Below are 17,943 nucleotides of genomic sequence, written 5' to 3' on the forward strand. Positions count from 1 at the left end.
CGTGCGAGCGGCTTTACGATCGCTCGTAATAAATTAGACGATTAACGAAGCGAGGTGCTAAAATTTACGGCTTCCGCGCGCGAAAATCGACCAATCGAGCGGCCCGAGGCGGACAATCTGGGGAACCGTGCGTAGCCTCGCGTCCACCCGAGTTGCATCCGATTTACCTTACATAACTTGGCCGCGAGAACGACCTCGGGTGATGGCGCGCGTAAGTACGTTCCAATTAACGCGCGCGAGGTGAGAACGCGACGGTACGTTCCACGAAGGAGAGGCCGACGCACGCTCCGGCCGTGCGTGTGTACTCAACGCAACGTGTGCACAATCCGCGTTTATCTACAACGGAGATATGCCCTTCTCTTAATCGTGGGTAGATAAAGCGCGACGGTGTTTGCCCGAGCGCCGCGCGAGTCGTCTCGGTGCGTCGTCTCCGCCGCGTTTATAACGTGCCTCACGAGAGAGAGAGAGAGAGAGAAACGTTTCGTTAAATTTATTCTCACTAGTGGCAACAGGGTGAGACGGACGGATTGCAGACCGCACACTGCGGCTTAATCTCGACGTTCTACAAAGTTCTACAAAGTGTCTCAGAGCTCTCAGCGCGATTCCCCCCTCCCCCTCTTCTCTTTGTGCCCCGGCGACAAAACTTTCGGCAAACACGCAGTCCGAATGATTTCGCTGCCGAGGGGGAATCAACACACCCCACCACTCGTCCCGTCGTTGTCCCTCATGACTTTTTTCCGCCCGCGCGATTCTGCACTCCAGCGCGCTGCAGCGCCCCATCTGATGAAGTATGACGAAGGCGAGCGCAATAAAAGACCGTAAGGACAGCCTGGCGACCGAACTCATAACGCTCGCAAGAAAAATTCCACGTCGGCGAGCCTGGAATTTCCGTGCACACCCGCGGAGAATGCTTTTTTCGCTACGTCCAATATTCCGGATAATCATATCGCGTCCGAGTTGGCCGCTTCCCCGCCGATCTCAATCGTTGCCGGCGGCAGCAAGAGGAGCGAGAATCGCGAGGTTCGTATCTTAGGAGTATCGTCCTCTCGACCGTACACGTCCACAACTGCGGCTACCCAAGTAGGAAATAGCCGGCGACGTATTAGCTCAGTACTAATTTTTAGCGAACGATACTAGATGCCAATACCGACTTGATGCTGGCAGAATACTGGGACGATAACAATGCCAAACTCGAAAGTGAGGAAAGGGGAAGTGAGATGACGACTTCAAGATTGGTCGATTTTTCCTCGCTTTCATAATGACGTAAAAATGATGATCGGTTTTTTATGGAGCTGCTACGAAAGCCTTGACTATCTTATCTGCGTTAAATGAAATATTTATAAATGAATTCAGCAGTTCGTTAATTTTCATGCCAATTTTTTGAGAACCTCAAAGTTTCGCCATCTTGTCCCCGTGTGCGAGTAAGCTGACGGAGGTTGAGAAAGAGTTTTTTACACATATAAAGATAATTTATTTTCACAACCTTTTTATATCATTTTGTTATTATAACGTTTGTACCACAAAACAGATGCGACAAAAAAATGCAATAAGAATGAGAATATTTATGAATGAAAAATATGATATTATAATTGTGACGATGCAACTTGTTTGTACATGCAGATGTTCGCTTTTAATGCCATATGAAGTGAAGAGCACCGGAGCGAGGCGGACTGGGATCGAGCTCAGGGTCTTCCGCTCGCTACAGCCGAATGTATACGATTCCTACGTGGGTACGCAAGCGAGTGCTTCCACGAGCGTAATCTCAAGCGGGGTCTCAAGCGCGTAACTCGCCTCTCGCAACGCGTCTTACGGCTTCTCGCGAATCTCCCGGCGCCTCGCATACACCCCCTTCCCGCTCTTCTCTCCTTCTCTCGAGGAACTTCAATTATCTCGCGCAGCCTTCGAGAGATCGGGCCGACAGCGCGATTTGCGATTCAGAAGAGCGCCGTCCGTACGCACTCGGGGCGCCGGCAAGGCCGCGCTAGCGCATCGTAGAGCGCGTCGTAGAGCGCATCGGCTGCGAGCGGTGCGTTAGCCCTCGCTCTTCTCGACAACCTCGCTCTTTTCCCCCTTCGGGTGCGCGTGTGTGTGTGTGTGTGTGTGTGCGAGATGGTGTAGCGGCGGGACACCCTTATATGAATGCGATAGTCGAGGCTGCACGTGTATCGTCGTCCTTTTACTCCTACTTCTTCCTCGTCCTCGTCTTACCCTTGCACGTCGTCGTCGTAGCTCTCGTCGTTGTCTTCTTCTTCTTCTCGTGAAGAACTGATTTCGCAAGAGCGACTACACGCATTTCCACGTACCACGACGTCGTATACGACCTATGTGTGCACGGTGTACACACACACGCGAGCGATAGGGCACGACACACTCTTACACGCGTATACGTGTAGGACGAGGGAGCCCCAGTTAGCATAACCTGATCTCGAAGGCCCCTCCGGTATCTTCCGTCTCCTTCCTCTTCATCCACGACTTTCCTCCTCCTATCGTTCGTCCCGCGGCTCGGGCAAAGAGAAAATAAGGATGAGCGAACGGGGGGGAGGGGGGAGGAAAGGGAGAAGGAGGAGGACAAGAGATTGATGGCCGAGTAATGGAGCTACTATTCGCTCATTTTTGCAAAAAGTCTCGCACAAAGAGGCGCGGCGAAAGAAATGAACTAGAGGTACGGGTTCACCGGGTATACCCGCTAAGCGGTGTTCCCTTCACGACGGCGTTCCGAATTAACGAGTCGCCGGGGATGCCGGCATAATTGCAAGAAGAAAGAACGTACTGCACCGGCGTGAAATGTGCGTGCCGCGTAAATAGCCGGTTTCCGGTGTTTCGATAAAGCATACGGGTCGAACGGTGTGCGCCGCGAGTAAACAAAGATACTCCGTATGCACTTTCTCGCACGTAGCTTAAACATACCGGGAGGTGCTTGCGATACGGTAATTCGAAACGGTACGTATCAATTTCTAACACCGGCTAAAGTTCAATCGCGTTGTAATTAATAATCATTATTGCCCGCTTCGTCGTCCCTTTTTCCCGTCTTTCTTTCTTTTTTCCTCCAGGCACACCTGTTAATCACTTATCACGCTCTCCGGGATAATAAATAATAATTGCCGGCCACATTTTGCACAGCTTGCAGCGTAAATTACAGCCTACGCAAATAATGCTCCACTTGGCGGAGAAATAACGCAGACCTAATGATACGATCCGCGATCCCGAACCTACCTACACGTTACACATCGTCTCAGTTCTTCTTGCGCCGCGACAAGACACGCGGTGCTGTACCACCGGGACGTCGTTTACGCGCAGTTCGCGATGTCGGCAATTTTTACTTCTCGCCGGCGAGGCCGAGGATCTCTAGCCGGCATTTTTGCACGCGCGCTGCGAACAGTAACGAGGTGCGTCGGCCTTGCCGGGCGCAAAAACGGATCCTCCGCCGGACTTTACGATCGTCGATCGTCCACCGTCGATCGGCGATCTTCGATCGGCGGGGAAACGAGGGGCCACTCATTGTGCAGCAGGACACAGATTCCCAATGAAAATGCCATCCGACTTCTCGGAACGTGAGCGCGGTGGCTTTGCCGGGAATAAGGAGAGGCAACGACATCGGCGACGAGGACGATTGCAGCGACGAAGGCCCCGAGAAAAAGGAGGAAGAGGATGACGACGAGGACTGGGACGCGGGCGAAGGAGGAACGCGGCTGGAGAAAAAGCGGAGGGTCGACGAGTAGAGTAGAGAGTGTGAGAGAGAGAGAGAGAGAAAGAGGACTCGTGCATTCGCTCGCGGAATAGCGAGTTAGATAAGAAATACGTACGTGGAGTAACGCGTTCTCGTCGATCGCTCTCGGAGATCACTGACCGAATCGAGGCTCCGCGATCTTGGAACGGCGAAACTCCGAATCCCGCCCCGACTCCTCGCGCGTGATGTATGTTTCCCGCGAACGGTGTGAAAATCGCGTCGATTCGAGACATTGACTTCGACGGTGTCGCGAGACGAGTACTCTCGAAATTTTTCCAGGTAAAATCTCACTCGAAACAAAGCGAAAAGTGGCGGTATTTCCACTCGAAGCGGTAGTGAAAACGCTCGCCACTCGAAATCGCAAGAGTGAATGTTTCACTCAAGGTTAGAGTGGATTCCGATTCTGTAGAAGCGAATGCTTCGATCGATCGGAGTTGAATATGTTCCTGCGACGCTGGAGTATATCAGATTTACTTTTCAATTCCGAGCGGCTTATTCGCTCGATGAAGTGGAATTATTGACAGAATGATTAAGAATAATTAAGAAAAATTGATGATGATGAAAAAAGAAGTAATAAGTAATATAATGGGATTCCTTTCATCGGAAAAGTCGCTGCCTATTTTAACTGACTTCGGGTAAGATTTCACTCCGAGAAATTTCGAGAGCTTTACGAAGCACGTACTTAGGTCGGTATTCACAGTCGGTATTTCACAGTCAGATCTTACACTTAAGACCGTCTTAAGCTCATCTTCAGATGCTTCGTGATCAATGAAACAAGCGGCGCAGCATCTGAAGCTGAACTTAAGACGGTCTTAAATGTAAGATCGGATTATGAATACCGCCCTCTTAGAATAATACTGCCTAGGTTCTTCAATTCGAGGACACCGGTGTTTTGTAAATCGCTCCCATCCGCTCCGGAAAAGTCACTGGTCCAGAAACTGCCGACAGAGAGTCTGTTGCGAGCCACACGGTACACCCGTGATACATGCGATATATCGTCGCTCGCGAGAGGCGATTGTCTGTGATTAGCTGACAACATCGTGGTCGGCTGTCGCTAGGCGCGCGCGTTATTTTCCTTTTATTGTATTGATATTTTCCTGTCTTAGAAACGCGAGATTAAAAAGAAAGCGAAACATCCTCGGGGGCTTCTGAACCCGATTCAGTACGTTTCTGCATAGCTGGTGACAGGACGTATTCGCGATCGTGCTACGCGTTGTCGAGTGACTCGATTGGTCACTTCATTTTACGAATGAGATTTCAGTGCGGTAAATTTCGCGAGTAAATCTCTCTCATTCATCTTTATGCCGCGATCGTTCGTCCCGGACGATCCGTATCCTCAATAAGAAGGTCGCTGCGATAGGCGCGTCGCGACGGAATGGAACCCTCCCAGGGTGAGGACGAGGTTTACGCATTCGCATATTCATAAGCGAGGCCCCGCCGCGATCATTGTCGGTATGCCTCGATATCCTCGGGATGCCGGTGAATCGGTAATCTCCTTCTCTCTCTCTCTCTCTTTCTTTCTAGCGGGATTGTAATTACGGACGAAATCTGCCACCTCCGGTCTCTCCTCCTCCTCCTGCTTCCCCCCCCTCGCTTAACTACCGCTTCTTTTTTCCTCCGGTATGAGGTGCCGCTACGCATTGCGTGACACGTACTTTGTGTTTGCGCGATGCTGCTGCTCTCAGTGGTCGTTCTCCATTTCGTCCCCTCCGCCTTCCCTCGTCGTCGGAGGATGCGTGACGCTAATGGATGCCTTTCACGGATCCCGCGTCACCCGCGATCGCGGTTCGCGAGAAATTATTTCTGCCGTCCCGCGATCTTTTCACGACGCGCCGCGTCTACCCGGCAATAAGAAAGAGAGCCTTCCTCCCCCTCCCCGTCCTCCCCCCCCCAACGGAGGAGATGTTACAACGTGGGAAAGACGCTGTGTTCCTTATCGTGCCCTCGCTTCGCGCGATACACATTAATCCTCCCTAGCTCGCTCGTAAACGCTTTTCGGTGTTCGCAATACTTATCCGCGCTGGCAGAGATACGATGGCGGTACAACGTCGGTATTTGTGTCCGCTATTTGTGTCGCGAGACGCCGGCGCGCTCGTCTCGAATTTACCGGCTGTTCGCGCATCGACAGCTCCCGTCATCATCCTACTTCGTCATCTCCGATCGTTGTCGATTCACGTGTAAATGGAAACAGTCTTTGAACGTGATTAATTGTATCATTCGAATCATAGTACAGTTTGGCTGGTCTAATACACCGTAGGACAAGGTGAGACAAAGTGTTATCAATTAACCCTGAAAATGACACCCGCGATCATGAAGTAACATCATAGGTCTCTCAGGCCTACATCGGGAAAATAATTGTAAAAATCGTGATTTTTTTGCATTTTTTTTTTCGATCTTTCATGAATGATTGAGTTCATTACCAGTTTGTATTATTATTGTAGAGTGATCGACGCCAGGAAGTTATCTCACTGAACCAGGTTGACAATAATCACGTGGATTCAACATCTTTTCTGAATAATAGAAGTGGGGTATAACATTTTGCGTAAAGCGTGGGAGAGGAAGTAAGCGGAAGAAAAGTGTGTAAAGCTTCATAAGTCTGACATTGTCGGGGTTAAATTATCTGAGGTGAACCGGAAACTCCGCTCGGGTAAGGTCGAGTTCAGGTAGGATCGAGCTTAAAGCTTTCGTCCGAGGGAATCGAGCGAGCGAGCTCGTGACATACTTATCCGCTGAAAGTCGAAAAATTCGTCGTCGTTTGCCGTCGGTTCGTGACAGTAATGGTCTCTTTCACGGTCATACCGTGTTCCCATGGGACTCGGCGCGGTCGAGAGTCCTTCTACATAATTCTTGGGATTAAACCGCGGAATGTTTCTTGTCGGCGTTCGGATCGGCAGACACGGCAAAAGTACCGCGACGGATGGCGGTGTATCGATCAGCCCGGCAGCTTGATGCTTTTACCTACGATTCTCCGAGGGTGTTAATCCATAGGATCACTTGGGAATCTCCTCGGTCTTAATTTCGCGGCTTAACGAGACAGAATCCCGCATCGTAATTCCCGACGGAACAGGTGGCGAATCCGCCCGCGGAGAGGAGATTTAATCGCGAGCCGTTATTAAGAGGCTTCCGATCGGGGGAAGCGAATAAAGAAGCGAAGAAATCGGGATTGAAGCGATAAGAGAATCTGTGTTGCTAATTTGACGTGAGAAAATGCCCCGCGATGTATCACGCATGACTCACCGAAACGAGAGTACTTTCCTCCGTTTCGCAGAAAAAAAGTCGCGATTTTTTCCCACCCGTGGAAATATTCAGTTCCTTGTGATTTTTTTACGCGACAATCAACGGGACGAAAACATTCTTCCCGAGCTACAGCACGGAAAAAGTAATAATTCCCACGGCTAAAAAAAATCAGCTCCCGCGACTAAAAACTAGCCTCCACAGGTAAAAATTAGCAGTCGATTAGATACAACTGAAATATAGTCTAGATTTAGCAATATTTTGCCGCTGAACCTAGTTTTTAGCTCCCACGGCTAAAAGCTAGGTCTGCTTAGTTGTATTTATGTGCACGGCTAATTCCTTTTTTTCCACGAACTCGACGGATAAGTCGTCCATTAGCTGCCAATTAAAAAGTTCTCCTTACACTACGCTATTAAATCTCCGATCCGAACGTTCGATCGCGCGCTTGTAATCCTACGATAATTGGCGTTCCATCTTTCCGCGGTCTAGACGAAACGTAACGAGGAGGATTTCACGATTGGTTTCATGTCGATGCAACGCGGCATTCCGTTCAATCTCAGATTCAAGTCGAGTTGCTCATCGATACATCCATACAAGGACGATACCTCGTCGACGTATTGTCCGCGCATGTCGCGTTCCGTTCCATTCGCTCCGCAGCGGGACGCGCAACCCGTTGAAAACGCGCGGCTGACACGTTTGAGATACGAGTCGGCGCGCTTTTAAATCAATAATTTGCGTCGTAAACTTAATCGAGGGTTCGCGCTTTGGTGCATCTCGGCGGAATTATGGCTTTCGCCAGCCGGACGCGTCGATAAATATCCCTCTGCGAGTTTCGACCATCCCGATCTTTCGCGTACGGACGCGAATTACGGTCGGGTAATTTCCACTGTCGGATGGAGGGATTTGGGAAAGGTGGAATTTTTTATAGTTATGAAGTTTCGGAAAAAAACCAGTTTTCTCAGATTTTCCGCGGATTTGTTCGGCTTCTCTTCCGAGGACACAAAAATTCGTTTAGAAAAATTCATGTGTGGCTAAAAACTATCTTTTTTCCATAAAAAAGATAAAAAAGTGGAAAAAATTTGCGGAAAAATTTGAAAAAAAAAAGAGTTTTCACGAAGCTTTAAAACTATATAATTCTCTATCGCGATATATACTTGTTTTTAGAAAAAAAAAATGAAGAACGAGAGGATATTCAATATTCTACGCTTGTTTTGGCATTCAAGGATCGAATTGAGCGGAAAATCAAAATACAGGTTTAGTAATTAAATTTTGTGAATTGACGCATATATAAACAATTCTCTTATTCTCAATCATTTTAAAGCACACACAACATTTTCCTTCTTCCCACATAAAATCAATTACACTATCTTATTTTTTACACCTCATAAATTATCCAATTTAAAGATGACGATTCTTCAAATTCACCTTTTGCACATGCCAAATTACACGCATGTGCATAAGTATATTTATAGATATGTAAATAAGGATATGCCGGAAAATGGGTCTCGCGTATCCAGTCCGCCAAAGTAAGCAGCAAAAAGTAAGTGTGCCAACGAAAGGTTAAGCACGGACTTATGATGTTATCGCGCCGCGTAGTGGTAGCGCGCTAAAATACGCGGGCCGATAACGTGCTCGGCGCGATATAAAGTACAAGGTTAAATACAATGCACGGTATGGTGTTTGCCAGAAACCGCTGAGGGTCTTCGACCTTTCTTCGCGTGCGCGCCCCGGGAATGCATCGCACGTACGCGGCTCGTTCTTGCGCGTAGGTAGCGCGCCGCGCGCGGCTCCTTACTAGAAAACTGCCGGTTGCTGGCTCGTAAACGTACTGGACCATACGAACGTTGCTGCCGTTGACGTGGAAAATCAACGACGGCGGGTGTCCGAGAGAGGGAGCGCTCCTTGTCGGAGACGCGAAAGGAAGCAGCTCGTCACTGCGCGGTCCATAAACGCACTAATCGCCGTGCGATATCTCGCGACCTCCGCGCCGCGTTATTACATTTTACGGCGCGTTATTACACGAAAGAGACCGAGTGCTCGGGCGTTCTCCGTTCAATTACACCGAAAGCCAACCGCTAAACGCGAATTAACACACACCGGAGTCGTGAATTATCGGGGGTTGGCGCGCGCAATTCGCGCGACTAATCGGGAATTTTTCACGAGCAACCTTCGCTCCGAATCGGCGTATTTCATGTCACCTTATTACAGAGTGTCACGTGAAATTTACTAATTACGTGTTAATATAGAAGTGGCGATTTATTGGCGATTACACGCGTGTATATTTACAGTCGCTCGCAAATTTGCCATCTTATCTGTCTAAGCAGTCCACTTAGCGTGAAAACGAACATACGGAGCGCTTAACATGCTCTAACTTACTACTATTCCGACTTACATCGAGTGGACAAGCTGAGAACCAGATTACGTGCGGCAATTAATTAAGTGGCGTAATTGGTTGCAGCACGATCGGCCGCAATACTGTTTTCTTTTTCCTCTCCGTTGCCCCTGTTGCCGCTTCAAAGTCTACGACGCGTCCACGATAAGTCGATTCGTCGCTCCTCGAGCGGCGAGAGTCGCCGGAGAGCGCGAGTCTTCGATTGAGTTTCTAACGCCGGTATATTTCTCTCATGCAATTAGCTCCTCAAAGTATAATCGGGAAAACGTCGCGCAGTTCGTCCTTCAATTTCGACGATACAACGTATGCTTCTTGTAGAATCGAAGCAACGCGCTCGCAGTTTTATCGTGAGGAAGAATGATCAATTTCAACGGATAGCAATAAAATTGTGCGTCACGCTGAATCCTGTAATGAACGTGTGACCAAACTTTTAACGCTGATTCCTTTAATTTATACCTCGTAATGCCCAAAGCCGGATTTACTAGGCTTATCCTCGATATACTTGCAATTTTTACTTTGAATGCTATTAATTCACCTATTATTGCATTATTTTTTTAATTTTCTTTTGTACGTGCGTGCAAGCGTCAACTAATTATCTATTTTTGCTTCGATGGACGAACAATAAAAATCGACGGGGGTCACCTCGACGGGCAACTAAAGACCGACGGCGAATGTTAACACGGTGTACCTGATATCGCGGCGGATCGGCGATGGCAACGGGGGATTTGCGTATTCCCGACGCGTAAAAAAGTTTCACGCGCCAGGCGCCACTTGGGCCGTGCATGGATATTGCGCGTATAAATATAGCGTGTGTCGTTCCGCACGGGTCAGCGCTGATGGAAAATCGATCTAAAGATAGATCTCGACTCGCTGAAAATAGAGTCCAGAAATTTATGTAGTAATAAAGCACGGACAGAATCTGTCTACTGGTTTACGCTCGGCCCGATCGATAGATAAATGCGCGAGTTATCGGCGAACGCGCGCTGGTTCTCCCAAGGAAAGCGCGTGATGTATGTGTTCATGCGCGGCGAGTCCGGCGATTTTTTTACGAGCGTGCTTGTTCATTAGCGGCTCCCACTTTGCTCGCTCGTTATGCCACCGAGAAACCGGGAAATCCTGACTGCACGAGACCCTTTATCGAGCGTTTCCAAATCGCGCGGGGCAACCTGCTTATTACAATTATTCGCGGGAATATGAGGTTGACAGGAGGAAGACGCGTAATAGTTGTAATGGTAGTGAATTATTGCACATTAGGCGCGCATCGCGGTATCTATTTGTGGATACGTACCCGCGATGTTTCACCGTTCAGTTCCGCACGACGTTAAGAGAGCCCGAAAGAGCCCACCGTGATTAACGTCTAACCGTTCCGCGGTAAGAATCGTCTCGCGGAACACCGTCGCTTCTGACACGTCGCGTCCGTTTCTCGCGCTGCCGGTGCCATTGCGAACGCGAGAAAATGTATTCTATTCGCGCGTAGCTTCGGCGAACGTCTTCGGCAAGTATCGAATTCGCGTAACGGAGGAAAAGTCGCGGACCGACTAACGGGACGCTCGTTTCATTTTACGAGCGCGTAGACTCGTACGAGAAAGAGAGAGAGAGAGAAATTTATAGAGAACTCGCGCTTTCGAGTTCAGCCATCACTCGAAAATGATGAGGGACTCTCTCAAGTCGAATCAGTGAAAATGTCACTGATTGAACCGGCAAAACACGCGGTAAAAAGTGCTAGATTCAAGTAAATAATTTCGCCGATACTTCAGAGCAGTCGTTACTATTAACAGCCTTCCAGCGATAATTTACCGATTTGCAATGCTGCACTCATAACTATGATCACTAATGACAATCGACTGCTTCTCAGTGATGATACACTGATTGCACTTTAAAGAGAAAACGGAGGCTTCTCGTCGATCCTCCTTGCGAGTCTGCATTCCCGCTGACAGCTCCTAATTCGGCGTTACGTATCGAAGCAGGAAGATGATTAAACGGGGTGAAAGTCAAAAAATGAGTTACCGACGAACACTAACTTTCACAGAAAGAAAATGTTGCTTTCTCTCCTGCGCGTCATTCTCTGCGTCGCTTTTTTTCGCGATAAACGAATTACCTCATATTCCGCGCGATGCGGTAAAAACGTTTCTACTTTTACCGACTGCGCGATTCCGCCTGTCGTTTATCCCCGTGCGCGGAAATTTACAACATACGCTAAGCCGAAGTAATATTTCTGGTATCCTCCGAAGCTGCTCGTCTGTCCGGCGACGATTTTTCCGAGCCCGCCTCGACGCGTGGAAGCGCGATCGCGTCGGCATTAACTCGGAAACTCGTCGGAGATAAAGTTATTAGCGTAATGATGCCGTGACACTCTCTCACACTCTCAGACGCGCACACGCACGCAGGCCGATAATGAAATAAAAAGCTGCTTAATATATTATACCCGCTTGCGCGCTCGGGGCTTGTCGTGCTTTCAGCCTGCCTTTCTTGCAGCGAGCCGCCGCCGCTGTCGATACGACCGATGCTTTCGATTCCCACGATTTAATAGGAAAGCTATGCACACGTTCCGTCGGCGCTGCCCGCCATTCGCTGATGTTGCGCCGCTTTTTAATCGAATATCTCGCAGAGACAGTGAAGCGAATTATGCCATCGTCGACGAGTCTCGCTGTAACGCTACTCACACACGTCCCGCTACACACACACACACACATCCGACACGTCGAGTAAGTCTCCGAATCGGAGACGCACAGTCCTTTTCGAACGAGAGGTTCGATAATTCATCTCGCTCCGAGGGGGTTTAGACACTTTAAGAATGATTAATTGCAACGGAGAAATAGCTTCCGCTTGGGTATCCCCGAAAGTGGTACACAGGTCCGCGCGCCAGCACAAAGCGTAAACGACGCAGCCGAGTACGTTCTCATTATAATATGCTGCAATCTGCGCGACGCCGCGCTGTGACAAAGCACGGCGCTCTGCTCGTCGGCGATGTAATTGAATAGGTTAATTGCCGGGGCGAGATAGTTGATACGCTCGTGCCGAGAACCACTGCGGGCTTCTGAGAACAAGAACGAGAATAGCGAGAGGAGTCTGCCGGGTCCGCAGAAGGGACAAGACGGGGAGTAAAAAGGTGAAGAGAGAGAGAGAGAGAGAGAGAGGAGAAGGGTACGAGACAGGAGTAATCGTGAAACGATAGGCGAGCAAAAACGAGAAGAGTGACCGGGAGGGAGGCTCGCCTAAGATGCACAAGTTCGAAGCTCTCGGTGATGATCATGCAGGCGGCACGCTCAACCCGGAGATCTCCCCGCTAGCCGAAGAACAAGATCGACTCTCGTTAACCGCGGCCGAGTTGCCGTCGACCCCGCTGTTGGAAATTTAATAAAGGCTGAAAGCCCGAGTAAATGAAAATTTGCTTTCCCGTGACGCCCGTAGAATTTGCAACTTGCCGAGTCTCGGGACTCGACCTGCAACCTGCTCTCCCAGGGCGAGGTCGTAGCACCGGGACACTCTTCCGCTGGTCAGTTTCCTTCAGACTGTCGTACGTACTAATTGACGACTCGCGTTGCGTCTCGGAAGTCATGTGCGACAAGACTGAGGCGACGTTGAAAACTTGGGATCGGCAATGTGTGATCGTGGAGCTACACGGAGATAAATAATCCCGCTGCTCGTTGCCGCAGCGATGAAACTTAATCAGCATAGTCGAATGATGCAAATTATTTGTAATTAAAGCAGAAAGAGTTTCGTTGGCGAGATCGGAAAATTTTGCCGAGCGAATTTGTCGTCCTCGGGATTTCGTTAATCTGCTGTCGGAACAAAATAGTCCTCCTGCGCTTATTAATTCGCTCTCATAACAAAATCATATGTAAATTCGGCAAAATGTATCCAGCGAACAGCAATTAATATTTCTAACAAATCGTTTTGCCGTCCACAGAGTAACTGATAGATTTCGCCGCGACGGCTATAAAATTTGCCGTGCCGGGAAAATAGTTTTTCTCCGCGTGGGAAGTAAGAGGTCCACTTTAAGCCTGAGTGAAACATTCGCCCTCGAGATTTCGAGCGGCGTTATATTTTCGCTATTGCTCCGAGTGAAAAGCCGTTTTTTCGCTCGTTTTCGAGCGGGATTCCGCTCCGGGAAGTTTAGAGAGGCATAACCGTGCAAACCGATCCGGTGCAAAACGGTACCGTGTGCAAAACGATCTGAACAGATTACCGGTTGAGCCAGCGGTTTACGACGGAGGGAAGACACGAGCCACGCCGAATGTGCATCCTCGCGGGATAAAACCCTCGTCATCACGCGCGCTACAATGAGACGTGAAAATACATCCGTGGAAATAAATCATCCTCCGCGCGAGAATGGGACGTATCTTCATCGTCCCATTTATTCCCTCCATCTGGGCGGGTCGGACGGTAAATCTCCTCCGCGAGCGATTACGGAGGGGGAAGAGGGCGAGCGCGAAATATCGAATATTACACGTGTACTACAACCGTCACTCTACTTTCGCCGCGTTTCGCGAGAGAAATCGTTCGGCGACACTTCAGACGCGACACACACACACACACACACGGCGCGTCGCGATTTCGCGACCTTGCCTTGCGTCGTTTACGAGATCATTAACGGCCGGATTACCTACGCGATCGTTACGGTCTTCCGGACGCGCGATGCTCACACCGCGCCGATCACACCTTGTCATTAGCTCTCGGCCGTAAAAATTGTCGGATGTATCCACGCGTGGACAACTTCCGCGCCGGCACTTTCTCCGCGGAGATCCTACGCGGTGTAATGATATCCCCCCGTGTGAAGATATCCGCGGGTCGAACGGTAAACCGTATATACCGTTACCGCTAAATATTTTCAACTAACGCGATGAATTTTTTATCTCCCGCCTCTTCGCCAGGTCGCCGCTAAGTCGGCAGCGCCGTAACGCCGTCCGGGAAGCGACGAAAAACCGTGGATGCGCGCAAAAGAGCGCGCACTTTTACGGTACGTGTCAGCTGCGGCGCCACAGTTGAGACCGCAGCTTCGCGTCGCGCTTGAAGGCGCTACAAAGCGATTAACTGCTACGCCAAATTACGTGATACTTCCTGACAGGGCCGACCTTAAAAGCGCGACACAGCTCAGACGGCCGACCCTCGCTACGGAGGAAGGGACCCGTACGAGAACGCGGTACAGAATAGTTCGCTGCATAATACACGGGCATACACGAACGGGAAATGGATGGGGACACGAATCGAGGGCGGGTCAGGCAAGAGAGAAGAGGACGATAGAGAGAGAGAGAGAAACAGCAAGAGCGGTAGCTAAGGGGTTCTCTCTCCGCGGAGAGATCCGAACCCTAAGCACTCATCGTGGAAACGAGCACGGGGGGTGGCATGCGAAAAGCAGACCGCGTGATAACGATTTATCACAGCGTATCTCGCGCTCGGGACGAAATTAAATCGCGTGGGCGGACATTCCTCGTGAGTCGCGTGAAGGTGGACGACGGACGTCCGTGGATGGACGTGGGCACGCCTCGCGCGATGGACGATGGCGATACCGCGCGAGAAGATCGGACGTAAAAACGCGGGGCGGCCGTAACGGCCCCGCTGGATGGTCATCGTGCTCGGCCTGATGTAATTCCACCGAGTCGACTCGCCTCGAACAGCCAAACGCGACTGGGGGGACTGGAGCGCGAAAGGTCCGCTGTTGAAATGAAACGGCTCTGCCGTAGAGCCCCTGCTCAGCATTCGACTCCGAATCGTTGCCCCCGCGATCGCCCCGCTCGCTGATTGAAAGAAGAGTCGAGGCCTCTCCCGAGGTCGCAGAAATCTTCCCGGGGAGAAACTAATTACTAGCCGGGAGAAGGAAGCGCTACGCTCAAGTGAATCATTCTTTCAACGCGAGTCTGCCGGAAAAGCTCCCCTCTTACCTATCCGGATCTGCCGATGGGTCGTGTTTCGCGCGATTTTTCTTCGCCGGTCCCCAGCCCGGGGATGAATTTTGCGCCATCGCATTTCGCAAAACGCAGGGACGTTAATAGATACGACCTCGGAGCCTCCTCGAAGCGGCTTAATCGAGTCGCGAAGGTGTCGCTTGCGGCAACGATCGACGTTCGTTCGGCCGCTCACGTGGAATCCGAGGCTAAGTGCGAGGGCGTCGACGGCGAGTTACGTGATAGCTCAATACAACGCGATAGCTCGGGCGCATCCGAGATTCGCCTCGGGCGATATCGATTTGCCCCGTGCACGATAACGGGCGATCGTGATCCGTCGACGACGCTGTCGTCCTTACAGTCGTCCGGAGTGTGGGCTTCCGGCACGAGTTCTCGATCTTCGGGGAACTTTCCCGAAGTGTCGACGAAGCTGCCGTCGCGTGGAATTTCGGGCCCTTCACGCAATCTCTGTTAACAAAGCCTTTTTTTCCGCGGATCGCAAGCCGAGAACGCCCGGCGAGCGAAAACCTCGGAGCCGATACCATCGGAAACTTATGTAACGATATTAAGGCACAATTAGACGCTTTTGTACGGCGACAGGCCGTAGGTGGATTCCGAAGGCCGCGAGAGGCTCGCTTTGAACGCGCGCGGCAAATCCGATCGAGTCGATCTTCTAGCAGGATGGAAAGCTACAAGCGTAATCACGAGGCGTGCCGAACAAAGGATCCCCGGACGGTTCGTCGAAGACGGTAGAACGCGCGGCAACTATTGCGTTACATACATTTTTGTAACCCGAGGGTCGCCCCCGGTGTTCGTTACTTTCATTAAGTCGTTGATACTTCGTGACACCGGACCGTAGGGAAACCCGATAGAAAACATGGTCGCGAAATTAAATTACCAGCCGCACGCATACACCGGTGTGCTCCCCGTCTCCCGTTACTTTCACGTTAATCTTCGCGTATTCTTCTGTTCTCAGCCGGCGGTAAGAGACGTCGCAATCGCGGCCTGCGGCTCATACTTGACGCATCTCGACGGAGATCGCGCTTTTGTCGGAAAAATGACGAAAGACTCGGAAAGAGAGGGAACTAGTTGCCGACAAGCTACCGCGTCGCGATTGAGCGATATCGGAAGCGCAATTACCGCGCGATATCCCGCTCATCGCGATGGCACGCATCGCGGACGATCCTTCCTCTCCTCTCCGCGGTTCCCAGCACGGCGTGCATCTCGTCGAGCGGGGCACGAGCGACGGCGCTCGCTGCAACGAATTTATCAACTCGGTTTCCTACCCGCGCCACCCGTGGCGATTATAAATCCGCCCACTGAAAGGAAGCGCCTGCCTTCGAGCCCAGGACATCTCGGTAGTAGTCGTTGTACCGCGAGGGAGGCAGTAACGCCCGGAAGAAAAGAGCACCGAGGGGGGGGGGGGAAATGGCAGGGNTCTCGTATCCGCCGAATACGCGCGATTTATCCCGCGAATAGTTATTTATACGGCTCGTACGCGACGTAAGAACTGGTTAATGATGAAAAAAAAAAGAAAAATGTCGCGTCAATTTATCCGGTGGATCGTCGAAGAGACCATCGTACGAACGAGGCTCTTACTAACTTCTTTGATCCGTGAAAAAGGCGGAACGTTTCAACGGCAACGGCGTCTTTCATCGAAACTAAATCCAACTGGCTGAGATCCCGCGGTTAAGTTTCTCGTCTTACGTTTGATCTCTGGGAATGAGACGAAAGATGAAGTAAGACGGAGGCGCGAAGGAAGGAAAACACGAGTGGAAAACTCAACAACGTCGTCATAACGGCGCCGTTACCGAGAGCCGCGTGGTATTCGAGAAAGCGGCCGGGGACGGCGTCACGCGCCTAGCCGTAAAACGAAGCAGGCAAAGCAAGCGAACGATCGCCGCGAGTACGATCAAAGAGTGATACTGAGCGGAGGAACCAGGAGAGAAGCACCTTTCCCCGGCGCGGTACACACACGGAAGAAGCGGGAGGCAAAGAGAAAAACGCGCGTGTACGCGCGCGCGTCGGCGCGTGCCATAAGTGTCGCCCACGCGCGACACGCTGGGAGATTTTCTATCTTCGGTCTCGGGTTATGTTTTCTCTCTCTCTCCTTCCTTTGTTCCTCCTCGGAGGGGTAAAAGTCGCACTACTGCAAGCAGAGCCGGTCAAGGGAATCGACTGTTGCGAGTTCTGTGAACGTCGTCTCTCTTTCTCTAATGTATTACTTGATTAAATAATCTATCTTTAAAAATATTTCGAAATTCGATCAACAAAGCTGCACTTATAAAGGACACCAGAACAAATCATCTTCGTCCTTTATAAACACGCGAAGTATGTCGATCTATTTCGGAATACACACGCACACACACGCATTATCATACGGTACCGCATATATCCATTTTCGTCCTTTTTCCTTTTATTTTGCGACTTGGCCAGTGAGCGTGGCTCTCGAATACAGCATCCGCTGAATCGTCACTGCATGCAATTATACCATGAACGCGCAGCTTGACGCGACCCATGTGACCGCACAGAGGCGAGAATTCCGCGCAGTTCGCAGACGGCGATGCAGTTAGCGCGAATCCGTTCTGGATCGGCAGCACGCTTACGGCACGTGCCGAAGCTCTCTCGCCTACGCGCCCGAGCCCGCGGCATTTTCTCCAGCCGAGTCAAGGATCGAAATCAACACGATATTCAGTTGCACTACG

At 50.6% G+C, this 17,943-nt stretch overlaps 1 protein-coding gene across 2 annotated transcripts in view; it reads right to left on the reverse strand.

Annotated features, from left to right (window-relative positions):
- The window catches only part of LOC106752074 (semaphorin-5B), an 89,460-nt gene that overhangs the window by 32,397 nt on the left and 39,120 nt on the right, over positions 1-17,943 (reverse strand). The window lies entirely within an intron of this gene.

This window comes from Dinoponera quadriceps, unplaced genomic scaffold (genome assembly GCF_001313825.1).
Source record: "Dinoponera quadriceps isolate SergipeBrazil2010 unplaced genomic scaffold, ASM131382v1 scaffold424, whole genome shotgun sequence".
Taxonomy (NCBI): Eukaryota; Metazoa; Arthropoda; class Insecta; order Hymenoptera; family Formicidae; genus Dinoponera; species Dinoponera quadriceps.